General features: G+C 35.3%; 2 long non-coding RNA genes across 2 annotated transcripts; both read right to left on the reverse strand.

Annotated features, from left to right (window-relative positions):
* Positions 1-2,404: 2,404 nt before the first annotated feature.
* On the reverse strand, positions 2,405-6,530 carry LOC138705668 (uncharacterized). Its single transcript, XR_011333720.1, has 2 exons — positions 6,064-6,530; positions 2,405-2,754 (listed from the first exon to the last, which is right to left on the reverse strand). It is a non-coding gene; the product is annotated as an uncharacterized lncRNA (long non-coding RNA).
* A 6,043-nt stretch (positions 6,531-12,573) lies between these two features.
* LOC138706136 (uncharacterized) lies at positions 12,574-16,794 on the reverse strand. Its single transcript, XR_011333907.1, has 2 exons — positions 16,538-16,794; positions 12,574-12,935 (listed from the first exon to the last, which is right to left on the reverse strand). It is a non-coding gene; the product is annotated as an uncharacterized lncRNA (long non-coding RNA).
* Positions 16,795-17,251: the final 457 nt, after the last annotated feature.

Consider the following 17,251-nt stretch of genomic DNA (forward strand, 5'->3'; position numbering starts at 1 on the left):
CTTACCACTACTGTACTGTACTCCTAGCGGAAGTCTGCTTGTTCGGGTGTTGGTAATGTCAGGTAATCTATGGCGAATCTTCGGTCTCTTTTCGCCGAATACTATCTCGCCATCATCAATTCAATCGACACTAATGAAGCTATGTCGTTACATAACCAATTAAAAAAACTAGTACCAAGCTGCAACAAACTTTTACTCGTGCTACAAGAGAGAATTGATTTCAAATGAAAGATAACATTAAGACGAATATTGAAGGATATGGGTTTCAGGTGGAAGAAGTGTGCACCGGGAAAAATGTATTAATTGAAGGGGAAAACACTGTAAATTATATGTGAAGATATCTACAAAAGAAGAAGAAGAAGAAGAAGAAGAAGCCTAGGGAAGTGAAAAGACCGATTTGTACCTGGACGAGGTACGGATAAATAGGCCTACCAATTTAACGTTTCTCAAGTGCTGGCAGGATAAAAATGTTACGGGGGAGTTTTGACTACCGTAAATGTGTCCAAAAGAGAATCATTCTTGTCCATCAAGATGGGGCTAATGGCTTTGTTGAGAGATTAGAGTTAATATACAATGCTGGAATAGCAACAGACGATTATCATGGACAGATGATACTCCAACAATTTCGAAAAATGTGATAATGACAGTCATAGCAACAACACCGAAGATGCGAAATCTTTTACAGAGCGTTCGCTTACGGGTGGGGCCAGGAAAGCGGCCTGCCTGCGTTGTCGCTTGCGGGAATTGTCTATCCGTAAGCTTCCGCTTTCTATACTATACTCTGTAGAGTTTCAATTTTAAAAGTTTAGCAGCAGTAAAGACTGATGTTTTTGAAACACTAACTTCCTGTGAAACACGTCTTAGAGATTTATAAGGAGAGCGTGTAAATGATGCACTGATTTCATCAATTTTTTCTTCCGTCAATAGTCTTCGTTTTCGCTTAGGAATTGTAGCATGTATCGACCCTGTTGTCCTTAATTTGTTAGCAAGACGTCAACAGTTTCTCTACCCTGAATTGGAGCACCCGGATATTTCACTTCAAATTGCCTACGCACCTCTCTACATGACTGTTCTCACATATGCATCATATATAAAAACTCTTTGTTCAAGCGTGAATTTTGCGTTTTGCATTGTTAACAAATTTTGCACAACGCTGAATATTTAAGCAACTGTGTCAAGAAACTGCACTGTACTTGTTAAATACTGCAACATCTGGCTCACAACTGATAACTTGTCGACCTTGATGTCGTTGATTGTCGAGCGTGTCTCAACAACTGCGCGCACAAAGCGGCGTATCAGTACATGCCGCTTTCCTGCCCTCATTCGTAGGCGAACGCTCTTATGTCTGACTTCGTTCCCTTGTAGCCAAATAAGTGGACCGAAGTTTTCAGGCCAGAGTGTAAAGTTCCCCCGTCCCGCCTATCCATTTTTCGCGCCAACACGTAGCGCGAAGACAGTAGTGAGAGTCCACAGTTGCCGAGTTTCTAAATCTTCTGGTTTTCGTGTCAGATATTTATTATATTTAAAGTAATTTATTACTTAGTCTGGTTTTCGTGTCAGATATTGATTATATATAAAGTACTTTGTGACAAACTTCTCTTATTAAAAAGTTGCCACAAAGAAAATGTGTCACAAACAATTAAATTTAGTGAATGCCAAATGTTGTTTATTCTTGTTCATTCACCAGTATGTCAGTAATACCAAGCTCGTATTTAAAGTCTATTATTACGTAGGTTTTTTGCATGTTTCTGCTTCGCTTCTCTGTCAAAGAATATCGGAATAACGTTATTTTAGAAAATACATTTCAATCCCTGCCGATGTGCTACAAGTGTTAATAAGGTAAAACTTTCCAAGTACGTAGTTACAGACACCCATGTATACAGGAATGGCCTCGTCACATTGTTCAGTTTATGGGATTAACGAATTTCCTTCAACAAAGTCTTTTCATTATTTTCTATTGGCGTAGGTCGAATACGGACATTAAACGTAAAAAATGTGGTGTGAAAAAAGTATGAGAATTCGAAATATTTCGAGATGAATTCGGTTGAGGAACGAGAAAACGAATTGTATCTATGTAGTATATTCGCGTGAGACACACATAAAGAGCAAAAATCTGAATTGACAGCAATCATTTTATGAGAAAATTGAAATAAAATGTTGAGTGGTGACGTAGGTCCGTCGAGAGACCTGTAGGTTCATTTTAAAACTTAAAATACACTTAATTAAAATTAAGTAACATCAGTTATCATATATAATTTGATTGATACCATATGAAGCATGAAAATATAAGGAAATAATTATATAAAGAGGTAGAGAAAATATTGGAAATTAAGGAAAAATTGTTCAGAAAATATACAAACTCAAGTAACACATAAATACTAATTACTGAAAGATAATTCATGAGTCCATAATAGGTATATTTATTTCAGAAAACTCTGTAATATATATCATGTTTAAAAAAGAGCATAACTTTGTATTTTAATAGTTTTCATAAAGAACAGACACAAACCATTTTATAAAGTTGAATCTACTAGAAAATTATGGCCACCTTTACGATTACATTAACTCTGTGCTGCATTTTCTGCCATAGCGTCTTGAGTATCACGATGTTCACTTCTATCCTTTCAGTTTTCCGAGGACCGCACCTGCAATCATATTTGCGCCCTGATTTTCGATGGCGCTTCCCACCTTATGTCCAAAGTTGCTTATTTTGTGTCCTAAACCCTTTAATCCACGTCCATGCACCATCATGACCTGCAAACATAGATAGAATGATTGTGTCACAGTTTTTCATTAATCTTACAACAAGAAATTGTAACGCCTTTATATCTCCCGAGTAAGTAAAACCTTTGTCTGATTTGGTGATACATTACTGAAAAGCATTTCAAGTTGTATATATGGATACGTGATACCCAGGTAAGATATGAAATTAAAGTAAACGCGGAAACAAGGAACTAATTTTATTCCAAAACATGTAGTAAGTAAAATTAATGTGGGCACATCTGCAGTGTATTCTCCTCAAACGAGATATTGCCTAACCTCTACCCTTCAACACACATTGAAACGCTAAGTGTCACTGTGAATTAGGACATAATTGTTTCCTCCTTAATTTTATTATCAACTATTTTTTACAGAATCAATATTTTCTATTAATAGATATGTACAAAGTAGTTGCTGTTTAATTTTATGCAGAAGAATTGTTATTTTGAGCTAAAACTTTTGGCAATATAAATTAACTGATTTTATTCACTTGTCACTATTTCTTATGTGGGGATAGATAAAAATTCGTTTCAGAAATGTTTCAAACTGCTATTTTGTTTAATTTTGTACAACTTTCCAGTAATGTTACATTTTCAAATTAAATATTATACACAAGTGTAAAAAAACATAAAAAGCATACTTACACGCACATTATGTATTTACGAATAAACTTTAGGTTGAATTAAGGAAGTATTGCGTATTCAATATGTCTTAAATAAGAAACATTTATTTGCATGCGAACATTCATGACCATTTTTTTTTTGCAAAACCCGGTAGGAAAAAACAAAAATTAATTACTCAGAAGGTGTAAGGTGCCACGTACTTTTTGGAGGATATAAATTACATTTTAGACATAAATGAACCATAATGGAAAGAAAATCTTTACTTCAGGAATCCAACCAGAGAAGAAGGTTTAAATTTTAAAATATGACAGGTGGTGTGCAATGGTGTGCAACTTGAAAATAGATCATAGTTCTGCCATCTATGCGTAATAAGCGGAAGCCGAATCATGTAAGTGAAGTGGGTTGACATTTGATACATACTCATTATATGCATGATTTTCAAACGAATTGGCTTTGATTACCAAAAAATCTGTCCATTGTTGGAGAAGAGAAAGTTTCAGCTGAACAATTTGGAAGTTTGCCTGATACAAATTTATCGGTGTAGAGGATTCCGAAAAATTGTATTTCCGTGAGAACATCACGGTTTATTTTTGAAGAATAATAATAATGCATTCTCTATTCTTTGCGTTAATAAGAAAGTTAATACCGTGAGAAGAGATTCTGGTTGAATTAATTCATATGGAAATATCCTTTAAAATATATTTATCTTCGAAGGGATGATTTGACACAATGACCAAATAAAAACTGTACAAAATTTGAAAGCCTGTATTTCTCAAAGTTTGTATTAATTCTTTGACTTTCTACTAAAATAAGACGTTAATGGTTATTTGGATTTAAAAGTCTACTTAACCCATTTGATCCCAAGACACTTTCAATGATTGGAATATAAATATTTCAGAATTGATATTAACCCATTTATGCCAAATTATTTTTTATTAAAAATGTTTGTGTTTCTTATATTACTACTTATTGACACATAAGAAACAAAATAATATGATTATTGGTCCTCTCAAATCATTTACGCCGTAAATAATAATAATAATAATAATAATAATAATGATTTATTTAACCTGGCAGAGTTAAGGCCATACGGCCTTCTCTAACACTCAACCAGGAGTAAAAACTGCGTTATAGAAACACTACAAATTTACAAAGTACACACAAAACTGATAATGCATGTTCCCATTTGGGAACAGTGGGAGTAAAGGGGTTAAAAACCTTAAGTCCGGAAAAATTAAGTTTCCCAGATATATTCCAGGTTATTTCTATTGAAATAAAGAACTCCACGATTTTGTAATTCTTGTTGCTATCATTTGTCTTCTTTGTTATGAATCGAACTATGTATAAAAATGTTACGTCCGACTTCTAATGATAAAATTTGTATTAAACATGAAGTTCCATTGTGAAAAATATCCATTGAAGCATTGGTCTCTAACTATCGTTCAGCGCTTAATGACAAAGATCCAGACTATTGGGAGCATCGAAAGAAAAGTAGAAAGTACGGTATGCGTGCTAGAGAATGTTGCAGTAGTTCAAGATGCAGTATGCTGTCAAGATGTCCCCCCAAGTACGAGTCTGATTGCAAGGAGAGCATCCAGATAAATAGGAATTAATCGCAGCTCTGTCAGGCGTATCTGTGTGCTAGAATTACAATTGAAAATTTTTAAGAGTTATAACGAAACTGACAGTCGTAACCAGACAGAAAAGAAGAGAAAAAGCAAGAAGGCTCCAACGAAATTCAGACAGGGTGAAGAAATCAGGAAGATCTGGTTCACAGATGAAAAGAAATTCACTATTGAGGCTCCAAGAAACATCCTGAATGACAGGGTTTATGTTAATGTTCGCAGCAAAAAACAAATTGGTCATGAAAGATTACTTCGTGAAAGATACCACTTTATTCACAATGTAATGGTTTCTGCAAGGGTTTCATATGAAAAGAAAGCTGACGTGATATTCACCAAGCTTAAAACTTAATAGTCAAATCTATTGTGAAGATGTTCTCGGAAAAATGCTTGCAAATATTGAAGATACTATGCCAGATTATCATTTTATGCCAAATGGAACACCATGCCACCTACCCGCAGAAACAATTACCTAACTTCAAACCAACTGTCCAAGCTTCATTCCTCCAGATTTGTGGCCACCATGTAGTCCGTATTTAAATTATATGAATTTCTTTGTATGAAGTCAGCTAGATAAGATGGTGTATGAACGGGGAACATGGCGACATCTTCTATTTAAAGCAGCACATACGTGATTGCTGGAGGAAGTTGTGGTGTATGACGGTGGTCATATTAAACCCAATATTTAATTTCTTTTTCCATCAATATTAAATTTCCATAAAAATTAATTACGCCATGTTATATCATATAACACGTTATGGTAATTAAAGTAGTTTCCGGAAACTCGTTCTTTGCCATGTCTTATTTTACACCATAATAAATTTGAACGGAAATGAAAGGAAGTAGAAATATGAATACAATACATTAAGATTTGGAAAGTTTGTTCTTTTCACTAGATCAAGAATATTTTTAAAATATTCATTATTTCATATTTTGTTATTTTTTTTACCCAATGTGTATTTTATTTTCATATGCCGTAAGATTGGAGTATGATTGACTTCAATATATTAAATACTTATGAAACTATGTATACGTCACGAAATTGAAACAGGACTTACCCCCATAATGACAAACAAAATGATAAAAATTTTGAAATTCATCTTCGGTTCACTGTTGTGCGAAGACTGCAGACACACGATGTTATATAGTGCTTCTTATAAGGTCACAGTAGGTTCACAGTATTGACATGACATGCATGTAACTTAAGACAGATGTTGAGTGTAATTGACAATACTGCTGGTACAACAGCTTACAAAAGTTATCTTCTAGCTCGTAAGTACATCCGTGAACATCGCTTTTGTTCTGTGTCCCGCCACACGCTGAGAGTTGACAAGCAAAATTCGTATTAATTTTGAAATTGAAGATACAAGATATTTATGTCTTCTGTTTGTTATATCCCATTGATTTATACTACTTAATAAAGCATGATTGAAGGTTATAATTATGTCAATAGTGGAATAATAGAATAACAGTGTAATCAATATTTCATTCAAAGACAGTCATAAACTATATATTATTATCTTGACTTGAAAAGCCTTTCTTTAGAAACATAATATTATTACGTGTAGGCAAAAATATTATATGTACCGTCATTTCCCATAACTATGGTCCTGGAACACATCTATGATCCACGATACAACCATTCAAAGAACATTGTATAAGTAACATATGCCGTTCGTTGATAGCTGCAGTGACTTGACTTCAAACTACAGTACAGCAAAAATATAGATAAATGAGGTATTACGTTATGGAGCGCAAAATTTGAATGGTTGTATCGTGGACCATAGTTGTGTTTCAGGACCTTACTTATGGGAAATGACGGTATTTATTATTATTTTTGTTGTTATTATTATTATTATTATTATTATTATTATTATTATTATTATTATTATTATTATTATTCTGTTACTATTCTATTACTACTACTACTACTACTACTACTACTACTACTACTACTACTGCTGCTGCTGCTGCTGCTACTGCTGCTGGTGCTGGTGCTGGTGGTGAAGGTGCCGGTACCGCCGCGGCCATTACTGTTATACTCTAAGTATATTAATTTATTGAAGATTCCTAAAGTTAATAATCTGTCGGCGTAGGAGAAGCTGTAGGCGAGTTAACCAGCTGATCCGGAGTTGAGCTCGGACATGGGTTAGATTTTCGCTTCTCCTGATTACTTGATTGGGTTTTAACGTAGACCTGCGTTTTGCTTCTAATTAGATACTCGAAGGGATAACTTAGGAATTAAATCTCACATAGGAATGCAACCCCCGTCATCATCTTCTTCTTCTTCTTCTTCTTCTATTACCCTTATTCTCTATGTCTTGCCCTGTTGTCCTTGTTATTTTCTTGTTTTCCTTGAGTCTCAGTACTTCCGTTGTTCCCCTTGTATTCCCCTTACCTCCTTTTATTCTGATTGTTCTCCCATTACTTTCCTTATATTCCCGTTACACCAGTATTTCCGTTGTTCCCTTTTATTCCTCTTTTTCTCCTCGTTTTCCATTTTGTTTTCGTTTTATTCCTTTCATTCTCCTTGCCTTCCCCTTTTCTGCTTGTCTTACTACTTTCTCCTTGTATTACCCTTGTTCTCTATGTCTTCCCCTTGTTCTCATTGCTGTCCCTTTGTTCTTCTTGTTGTCCCCTTGTTCTTCTTGTATCTTCTTGTTTTCTTTGTATTCTCCTAATTCTCCTTGTGATCCCCTTGTTCTTCTTGTACGCCTTGTTTTCTTTGTATTCTCCTCGTTCTCCTAGTGGTCCCTTTGTTCTTCTTGTATCCCTTTGTTTTCTTTGTATTCTGCTCGTTCTCCTTGTGATCCTCTTGTTCTTCTTGTACGCCTTGTTTTCTTTGTATTCTCCTCGTTCTCCTAGTGGTACCCTTGTTCCTCTTGTATCCCTTTGTTTGTTTTCTTTGTATTCTGCTCGTTCCCCTTGTGATACGCTTGTTCTTCTGTTACGCCTTGTTTTCTTTGTATTCTCCTCGTTCTCCTAGTGGTCCCCTTGTTCTTCTTGTATCCCTTTTGTTTTCTTTGTATTCTGCTCGTTCTCTTTGTGATACCTTTGTTCTTGTTGTACGCCTTGTTTTCTTTGTATTCTCCTCGTTCTCCTAGTGGTCCCCTTGTTCTTCTTGTATCCCTTTGTTTTCTTTGTATTCTGCTCGTTCTCCTTGTGATCCTCTTGTTCTTCTTGTACGCCTTGTTTTCTTTGTATTCTCCTCGTTCTCCTAGTGGTACCCTTGTTCCTCTTGTATCCCTTTGTTTGTTTTCTTTGTATTCTGCTCGTTCCCCTTGTGATACGCTTGTTCTTCTGTTACGCCTTGTTTTCTTTGTATTCTCCTCGTTCTCCTAGTGGTCCCCTTGTTCTTCTTGTATCCCTTTTGTTTTCTTTGTATTCTCCTCGTTCTCTTTGTGATACCTTTGTTCTTGTTGTACGCCTTGTTTTCTTTGTATTCTCCTCGTTCTCCTAGTGGTCCCCTTGTTCTTCTTGTATCCCTTTGTTTTCTTTGTATTCTGCTCGTTCTTCTTGTGATCCCCTTGTTCTTCTTGTACGCCTTGTTTTCTTTGTAGTCTCCTCGTTCTCCTTGTGGTCCCCTCGTTCTTCTCATATCCCCTTATTTACCTTGTATTCTGCTCGTTATCTTTGTGGTCCCATTGCTCTTCTTGTATTTCCCTTGTTTACTTGTATTCACCTCGTTCTTCTTGTGATCCCCTTGTTCTTCTTGTATCCTCTTGTTTTCTTTGTATTCTCCTGGTTCTCTTCGTCGTCACTTTGATCTTCTTGTAGCTCCTTTGTTTTCTTCGTATTCTCCTCGTTCTCTTGTGGTCCCCTTGTTCTACTTGTGTCCTCCTTGTTTTTTTTGTATTCCCCTCGTTCTCCTTGTAGTACCCTTGTTCTTCTTGTATCCACCTTTTTTGTATTCTTTTATAGAATTTCATCAAAGACACCCCTCTGTAATATATTTTCGTCATTCCAAATTTTCCAAATTTTTTTTCCATCTCCTCCTTACATACTACTGCGTTTCAGTCGCCCATTACAAATGCGCACGCTCCCATCTTCTTCTATCTTGTCGTACTTTCTTCCAATTTCTCGTCTCGTAATTAACTGTGTGGTATGTAAATTCGCACTATCACTGAGTCTATTTCCTTGCCTAGTAGCCTCACCTTTATGACCCGATCTTATACATAGTGCACTGATATCACTTATCTTTCACACGTGAACCCAGTAATTAGTAATACACCAATACCACGACTACTTTTACATTCACCATTTGAATAAACAACAAATTCATCAGTCACCAACGCATTACAATTTTCCAACCACACTTAAAATATTCCCATCATGTCCACTCTGTTTCTTCTTTCTTGTTTCAAGTTTTCCAACTTACCTCCTTGCACAAGAGTGCTCCATCCCAACGGTTAAGTAGCGTCTTCCAGTCTTCCAGTATCCCTCTCCCAGACGTCCTAATGGTGGGATAGTTTACGTTCGTAATCTTTTACCGTGGAAAGACTAATAATGCTAAGTTTGCAGAAATAAATACATAATAATTATTGAGAAACAATTTTTTTTATTTTATTTTATGAATTACTCATTGTAATTCTGAAAATTCTTAGTTACGAAATGTGGCAATACTTATTCCTTTGCTATTCTGTCTTTTCGCTTTTCGAGACCTTTAGGCCAGCTTATTTAGCATAGTGAGGAAGGGTGTGAGTGGTGTGTGGTAGGTTTACCAAGGACAGGGAGCGACACTACCGCTCAGTTATTTGGGTTAGGGTTTCAGATGCCTTTGTCGTATAGTAGCTTCATGCATTACACGGGCTATGTTCGGTTCAAATTCGTCGAGTGTGGCGAAGTTCGATATTAACTATGCAGGAGTTTTCAGATTATAGCACAAACTCTGCGATTATTTTTATATAGAAGAAGAAGAGTTTTGTTTTACATTGCTTACCTCTCTCATGTTTGGGCATTGCTGGGAACTAATCCACAAATTGGCAAAATATCCAGTTGAAGATAAAGACGCAAAGGGCAGAAAGGGTAGAACGCGCAAGAAGACATTGGCGCAGCATAGCGAGATCTAGGATAGGATGAAATGGCATGCAAAGACAGTACCCGTGAAAAATGATAGTGTCAGACAGCTCGACAAACACCTTACGCGCATTATCTTAAATATGAAAGAGATGTTTCTCTTGTAGGAGGTCTTTGAACTCATTGGGACTTGTTAGGTTATTCAATTCAATAAAATTTAAAAATACTATTGTTTCTACACCTATTTCTTCTTCTTCTTCTACTACTTCTACTACAACTACTACCACTAGGCCTACTACTACTACTACTACTACTACTGCTGTTAGTACTATTACTACTACTGTTCCTTCTACTAATACTGCTACTACTGCTGCTGCTACTACTACTGTTACTGCTACTACTACTACTGTTCCTTCTACTATTACTGCTACTACTGCTGCTTCTACTACTACTGTTACTGTTACTACTACTACTGTTCCTTCTACTACTACTACTACTACTACTACTACCACCACTACTATTGCTGCTGCTACTACTATTACTACTAGTACTACTACTGCTGCTGCTACTACTACTACTACCGCTACCAGTACTACTACTGCTACTATTGCTGCTGCTATTACTACTACTTCTACTACTACTACTACTACTGCTACTATTGCTGCTACTACTACTACTACTACTACTACCGCTACTACTACTACTACTACTGCTACTACTATACTACTACTGCTATTAGATACTATAACTATTACAAAAACAATCTATGCAATCCAAATTTAACTTAAAGGAATTGAAACTAGCATAAACGAAGCGAAACTAAAAATCTAAAGTAATCTGAACAAGTCAAGCTTCAAGCTTGACAGAAAGAAAAAATAACCTGAATAAATAAAAACTAACATAAACAGAACCTTCTTGAGCTAACATAAAACCGAGACTCATAGAAAATGAATTAAAACAAACTAGAACAAACGAAGACTAAGATGAGAAAAATAAGATTAACTTGAACACTACAAAACTAAACTAAAAATCTTTTAACTTACTGAAATTATTCGAAGACTTCAGTATATTTAGGAATGGATGGTGTCGTAAATAATGTGTGCATTTATAGACTTTACCTCGGAGATTTATTAATGCTGTGTAGTAGTTACGTATTGTCCTAACTTCATTGACATTATTGCTATAATTATCTTTCTGAGCCATATACAATTAGCTGTATAAAAGTATGTGAGAATTTCACGTAGATATTATTCTTATTCATTCACCTGTATGTGAATTAATCAATTTACAGCAGTGGTCGTCAGCACTCGCTGAAATATGCAAAGCGTACGCGGTGCCGTCCCGTGAGCACTTTCGTGCAACAGGGAGAGATAGAGAGCATACCCGCTAGCAGCTACGGAGTGCACCTAGTGCACTGCGTTTTCCGCGGATAAGATAGACTAGCCCCAGCGTGCTCTGTGCTGACGACCCCTATTTTATAGGATTGACGAATTTCCGTTCCGCAAGATCAATACATATTTTTCTCTTGGTGTAGATCGAATGTACACGGTTGTATACATTACAAGCCAAAAATGTGTAGTAGGAAAAGTGTGAGAATTCGAAATATTTCGAGATGAAACCGAATTGTATCTATGTGGAATGTTTGTGTGAAACACTTATGTTAAATGCAAAAATCTGAATTGACAACAGTCAATGAGAAGATTTAAATAAAATTCTTTGAGCAGTGGCTGGGCTGGTCATGAGAAGTCTAGATACAATTTAAAATTTAAAATATACTTAGGTGTAGACGGATTTATTGAGTAATATTGTACATACAGATGTCATATTATCATAATTTTCTCTGAAATCCACTGCACGCGTCTTATGACCGTACGTGCTTTGTACTTAAAACAAGTCCTACTTTGTAGGTTTCACCCCCCTCACTATGAGTTTATTCAACCATTCTCTAAAAGAACACACATTTTAAAATGAAAATGACACAACAAAACACATTATATAATATATCCTAACCTAAAACAGATATACAAGTGTATAATTCTGTAGATACCATTATCCCTTCGTCAGTTAGTGCCACAAACATCAACAGCTGAAGTTATAACCTGTCTCGCCTTCAAGAGGAACAATCCAGTCTTTTGTTCGCATTCTCTAGTCCCCATGAGGTTAAGACATGCAAGCGAACTCCTATTCTGACTTAGATTCGAGGTTGGTAGATATTTCCTCCGTACATGTTCCAATTCGACACACTGTAATAAAATATGTCAATAGGAGTTCTTTTCTCTGCACAGTGGACAAAGGCGCTCTCCTTTTTCGTTGACAATTTTATTACCCTTCCATGCCCCCAATCTTAGCCACGCTAAACCACTTCTTAAAATATACTTAGGTATAAACATTGAGTAATATCGGATGACATTAGTCAATGTAAATGATACCATATAAAGTATGAAACTGTAAAGAAATAATCATGTAAATGTGTAGGAAAAATAATGGAAAATAAGTATTAATTGGAATATAAAAATCCAGGAACACTTGAGTATTTAATTAGACTCCTAATGAAAGATAAATTGTGCGTGCATAATATATTACTTTATTTGAGAATACTGTCATATATATCGGATTAAGACTGTAGAATAAATTCGTATCTTAATAGTTTTCATAAAGGATAGACATAAAACTTCAAAAAATTGAATTTACTAGAAATTAATGGCTATCTTTATGATCACATTGACTCTGTGCTGCATTTCCATTCGTAGCGTCTTGAGCATCATGACGTTCACTTCTTTCCTGTCAATGCTCCAACAACCGCACCTGCAACCTGCTTTGCGCCCTCACGTTCGATGGCGTGTCCCACCTTATGTCCAAACTTCTTCAATTTGTGTCCTATACCCTTTAATCCATGTCCATGCACCATTATGACCTGGAAATATAGATAGAATGATTCAGTCACAGTTTTTTTTTACTAATCTTACAACAAGAAATTGTGATGTCTTTATATCTGCCACTGAAAACCATTTCGAGTTGTATATGTGAGTATTTGATATCCAGGTAAGGTATGAAATTAAAGGAAGCGCGGAAACACGAACTAGCTTTCATCCAAAATATGTAGGTAATATTAATGTAGGCACATCTGCAATGTACTCTCCTCAAACAAGTTATAGCAAAATGTTAACACCTGAACACAGATTGAAACGCTAAGTTCCGCTATGATTTAAGACAGAATTGTTTCTTCCATATCATTATCGACTTTTATTTACAGAACCAATATGCGGTTTAATTTTATGCAGAAGAATTGTCATCTTGAGCTAAAACTGTTGGCAATGTAAATTAACCAATTTTATTCACTTGTCACTATAAGTTATGTAGGTACTGACAGGTAAGAATTCGTTTCAGAACTGTTTCAAACTGCAATTTTGTTTAATTTTATATATCTGCTCAGTAATGTTACATTTTAAAGTAAATATTATACAATAAGTGGCGTGCAACTTGAAAATGGGTCACAGTCCTGCCATCTATCCACAATATGCGGAACCCCAATCACGTAAGTGAAGTGGGTTGGCATTGGATACACACTTATTATAAGCATGATTTTCAGACGAATTGGCTTTGATTAACAAATAATCTGCCCAGTAGTTGAGAAGAGAATAGTTTGCAGCTGAACAATTTGGCAGTTTGCTTGATACTAACTTATCGGTGTAGAGGATTCCGAAAAATTTTATTTCTGTGAAAATATCAAGGTTAATTTTGAAGAATAACAATACATTCCATATTCTTGGCGTAATAAGAAAGTTAATGCCTAGAGAAAAGATTCTCTCTGAATTAATTCGTATGGAACTATTCTTTAAAATATTTTTATCTTAGGAGGGATGATTTGACCCTTAGGGAGGTATGTACACAGTGACCAAATAAAAACTGTACATAATTTTAAAGCCTGTATTTCCCAAAGTGTGTATTGCTTCTTTAAAACACATAATATACCATTGAATAGAGCTGCTTTCTAGTCGAATAAGGCATAGTGGCTATTTTGATTAAAATGCCGAATTAAAAGACCTTAAGTCCGAAATGAAACAGTGGAAAAAAATTAAGTTTCCTAGGTATATTCTAGGACGCTAGGTTATTTCTATTGAAATAAGGAATACCATCATTTCATAATTCTTGTCCCTATCATTTTTTTCCATTGTTATGTATCGGATTGTGTACAAAAATTGGACGTCCGACTTCTAATGATTAAGTGTGTATTAAACATTTACGTGAACATGTTGACCTATCTACATGATCCATTAGGATATTATCCTTTGAAGCATTGGTCTCTATCTGTCCTTCAACGCTTAATAAGAAATCTAATCTACTACACAGTGCGTCATTTCAAGCAGCTAGCCGGCCAAAAATCATATTTCACACTCCTGTCTTTAACACTCAATTGTTGGTTAGGTGTGTTTACAACACTCCAAAATATAACATCCAAGTGTAGACATATGTTCATATCTGGTAGGGGACCCTCACAAGAGAGCGAAATTTGCATGTCTCCTTCAAGATCATTTACGCTGCAGAGGCAGGCGCGCAGTTTGTGTTTGGATGGTGCAAAGTGGGGAAGTTATTACAGTTATTTTTCTCTAATGCAAAGTGAGGTTATGTTATAGAAAGGTATGGAGTCAGCAATAGAAGATTGTGTATAAACGAGAGAACATTGGCGACATCTTCCATTTAAAGAAGTGCATACGTGATTGCTGGCTCCAACTTTCCCAGAGACAAATCGCCTCTGAAATAGACAAGTGGAGAACACAGTTATAGAAAGTTGTGAAGTATGAGATCGGTCATATTGAGTCCTGTATTTAATTTATTTTTCTATTAATATTGAATTTCCATAAAAATAATATTACTCCATGTTTTGCCATATAATAAGTTGATTAAAAATTGCACTCTAAAACTCAATGTTTTGCAACGTCTTGTTTTACACCCTATAAATTTAACGCAAAAGGAAGTAGAAATGTTAATGAAATATATGTTGCACGATAGTGTCTTTTCTCGTAATTATTACAGCAAACGGAAGCCACGATTGAAAGTTGATTTTACTGAATTCAGAGTTTCCAACCTAGATAAGTATGTTGAAATATTAGAAATAACTGCTCTAGGGTTGTAATGAAACCCACTGCCTTCTATGTATGCTACAATCCTACAAGGCATGCAAAATTCATACGCAAAAGGAAATGTTATTCAATATACATTATACGAAACAAATCACTGCATTTTAAATGTACTTAACTATATTTAAAGAATTCTAACTTAACTTAACAAAAACAAATAAAATCATTTCAATTGAATACGAAATATTAAAAGCACCTGAATCAATTTTACTTCTTGACATAGAAGATGATGGTGAAGTTTGTACGTTGGGCAGACTGCTAACCTTCAGTCAGCTGTTCATGTATATTAATATTTTTAAAACTGTTATTTTCAAAATATACTGTACAATACACGTTTGTGAAGTGCACTACAAAATCTCGAAATTGAAAAACTCGCTCTGCTCGTTTCTCAAACATTTTCTCGATTTTGTAAAAGGCTTTAATATATGAAGCCTGTTCAATTCGTTAGATAAAAACAGGATTATAACGAAGAACTAAACACAAACAAATACATGGCACAAGAAAACGGATACAACCCCAACATAGTAGACAACATAATACGTAAGACAAAACAACGTCACAAAAAACAGAAGAACACAACACAAACACAAGAACACAAAAAATACATCACACTAATATACGAAAACAAAAACACACATAAAACTGCAACCTCATTCAAGAAATTAAACTACAACATCGCATATAGGACAAATAACACTCTACAAAAACATCTCAACACACAAACAAACAAGTACAACCACACAGGCGTATACAAACTCAAATGCAACACCTACAACAACTTCTACATAGGACAGTCATTTCAAACACGTTACAAAGAACACATAACAGCCATAACAAAATTGCAAAACACCTCCACATATGCAGAACACATCACAAATGCCAACCACACCTACAGAGACATCAACACAGACATAGAAATACTGAACATCCAACCAAAAAGCCAGAAACTCAACACACTAGAACAATACGAAATATAGACACACGAAAACACAACCCAACGATATTCTGAACACACAACTCAATTTCAAAACACATACACTGTTTGACTCTACACTACAAAACGCACCCACACAGGAAACAAGAGGCGCCAAGACCAACAACGATCAGTTCCGAAGATGACCGAAAAATAGGTCGAAACATGTTAACAAGGTACGTTAATAATATTTAACACAAGAAAGTTATTATCGTACAAATTCCGAAGATAAAAAATATTTGAAACATATTCATTATTTCCAACGACACTTCGCTTTTTTTTTCTGCTTTTGGCCCACTGAGTATATTCTTGTGATATGCAGTATGATTCGAGTTTGAGTTGAAAATTATGTGTACACATTAAATACTTACAAACTGTATGTCACGAAATTTAAACAGAACTTACCCCAAGAATGACACACAAAATTATAAGAATTCTGAAGTTCATCTTCGGTTCAATGCAATGCGATGACTGCAGGCACACGGTGTTATATAGTGCTTCATATAAGGTCACAGCAGGTCGATACTAATGAAGATGACATGCATGTAACTTAAGACAGATGTTGAGTGTCATTGACAATACTGCTGGTACAATAGCTTGCAAATGTTATCCTCTAGCTTGCAAGTACTTCCGTGAACATCGTCTTTGTTCTGTGTGCCGCCACACGCTGGAAATTGACGAGGAAAATTCGTATAAATTTTGACATTGAAGATACAAGATATTTGTGTATTCTATTTTATTTATACCATTGAATTTTACTACTTAATGAAACTTAATATAAGTGAATAGTTATAATTATGTCTACAGTGGACTAATAGAATACCAGTGGCATCAATGTTTCCTTAATAGACAGTCATGAACTCTGTTTTTCCTGACTCGAAAACATTTCTTTACAAACATATTACGAGTATAATAGGTAAAAATGTTCATATTATTATTATTATTATTATTATTACTACTACTACTACTACTACTACTACTACTACTACTACTACTACCACCACCACCACCACCACCACCACCATTAATGTTGTAATATTTTTAATTAATTGAAGATTCCTAAAGCTAATAAGCCATCAGCGTAGCTCAGACGGTACGCCAGCTTACCTACTGAACCGG

This window comes from Periplaneta americana, chromosome 9 (genome assembly GCF_040183065.1).
Source record: "Periplaneta americana isolate PAMFEO1 chromosome 9, P.americana_PAMFEO1_priV1, whole genome shotgun sequence".
NCBI classification, from domain to species: Eukaryota; Metazoa; Arthropoda; class Insecta; order Blattodea; family Blattidae; genus Periplaneta; species Periplaneta americana.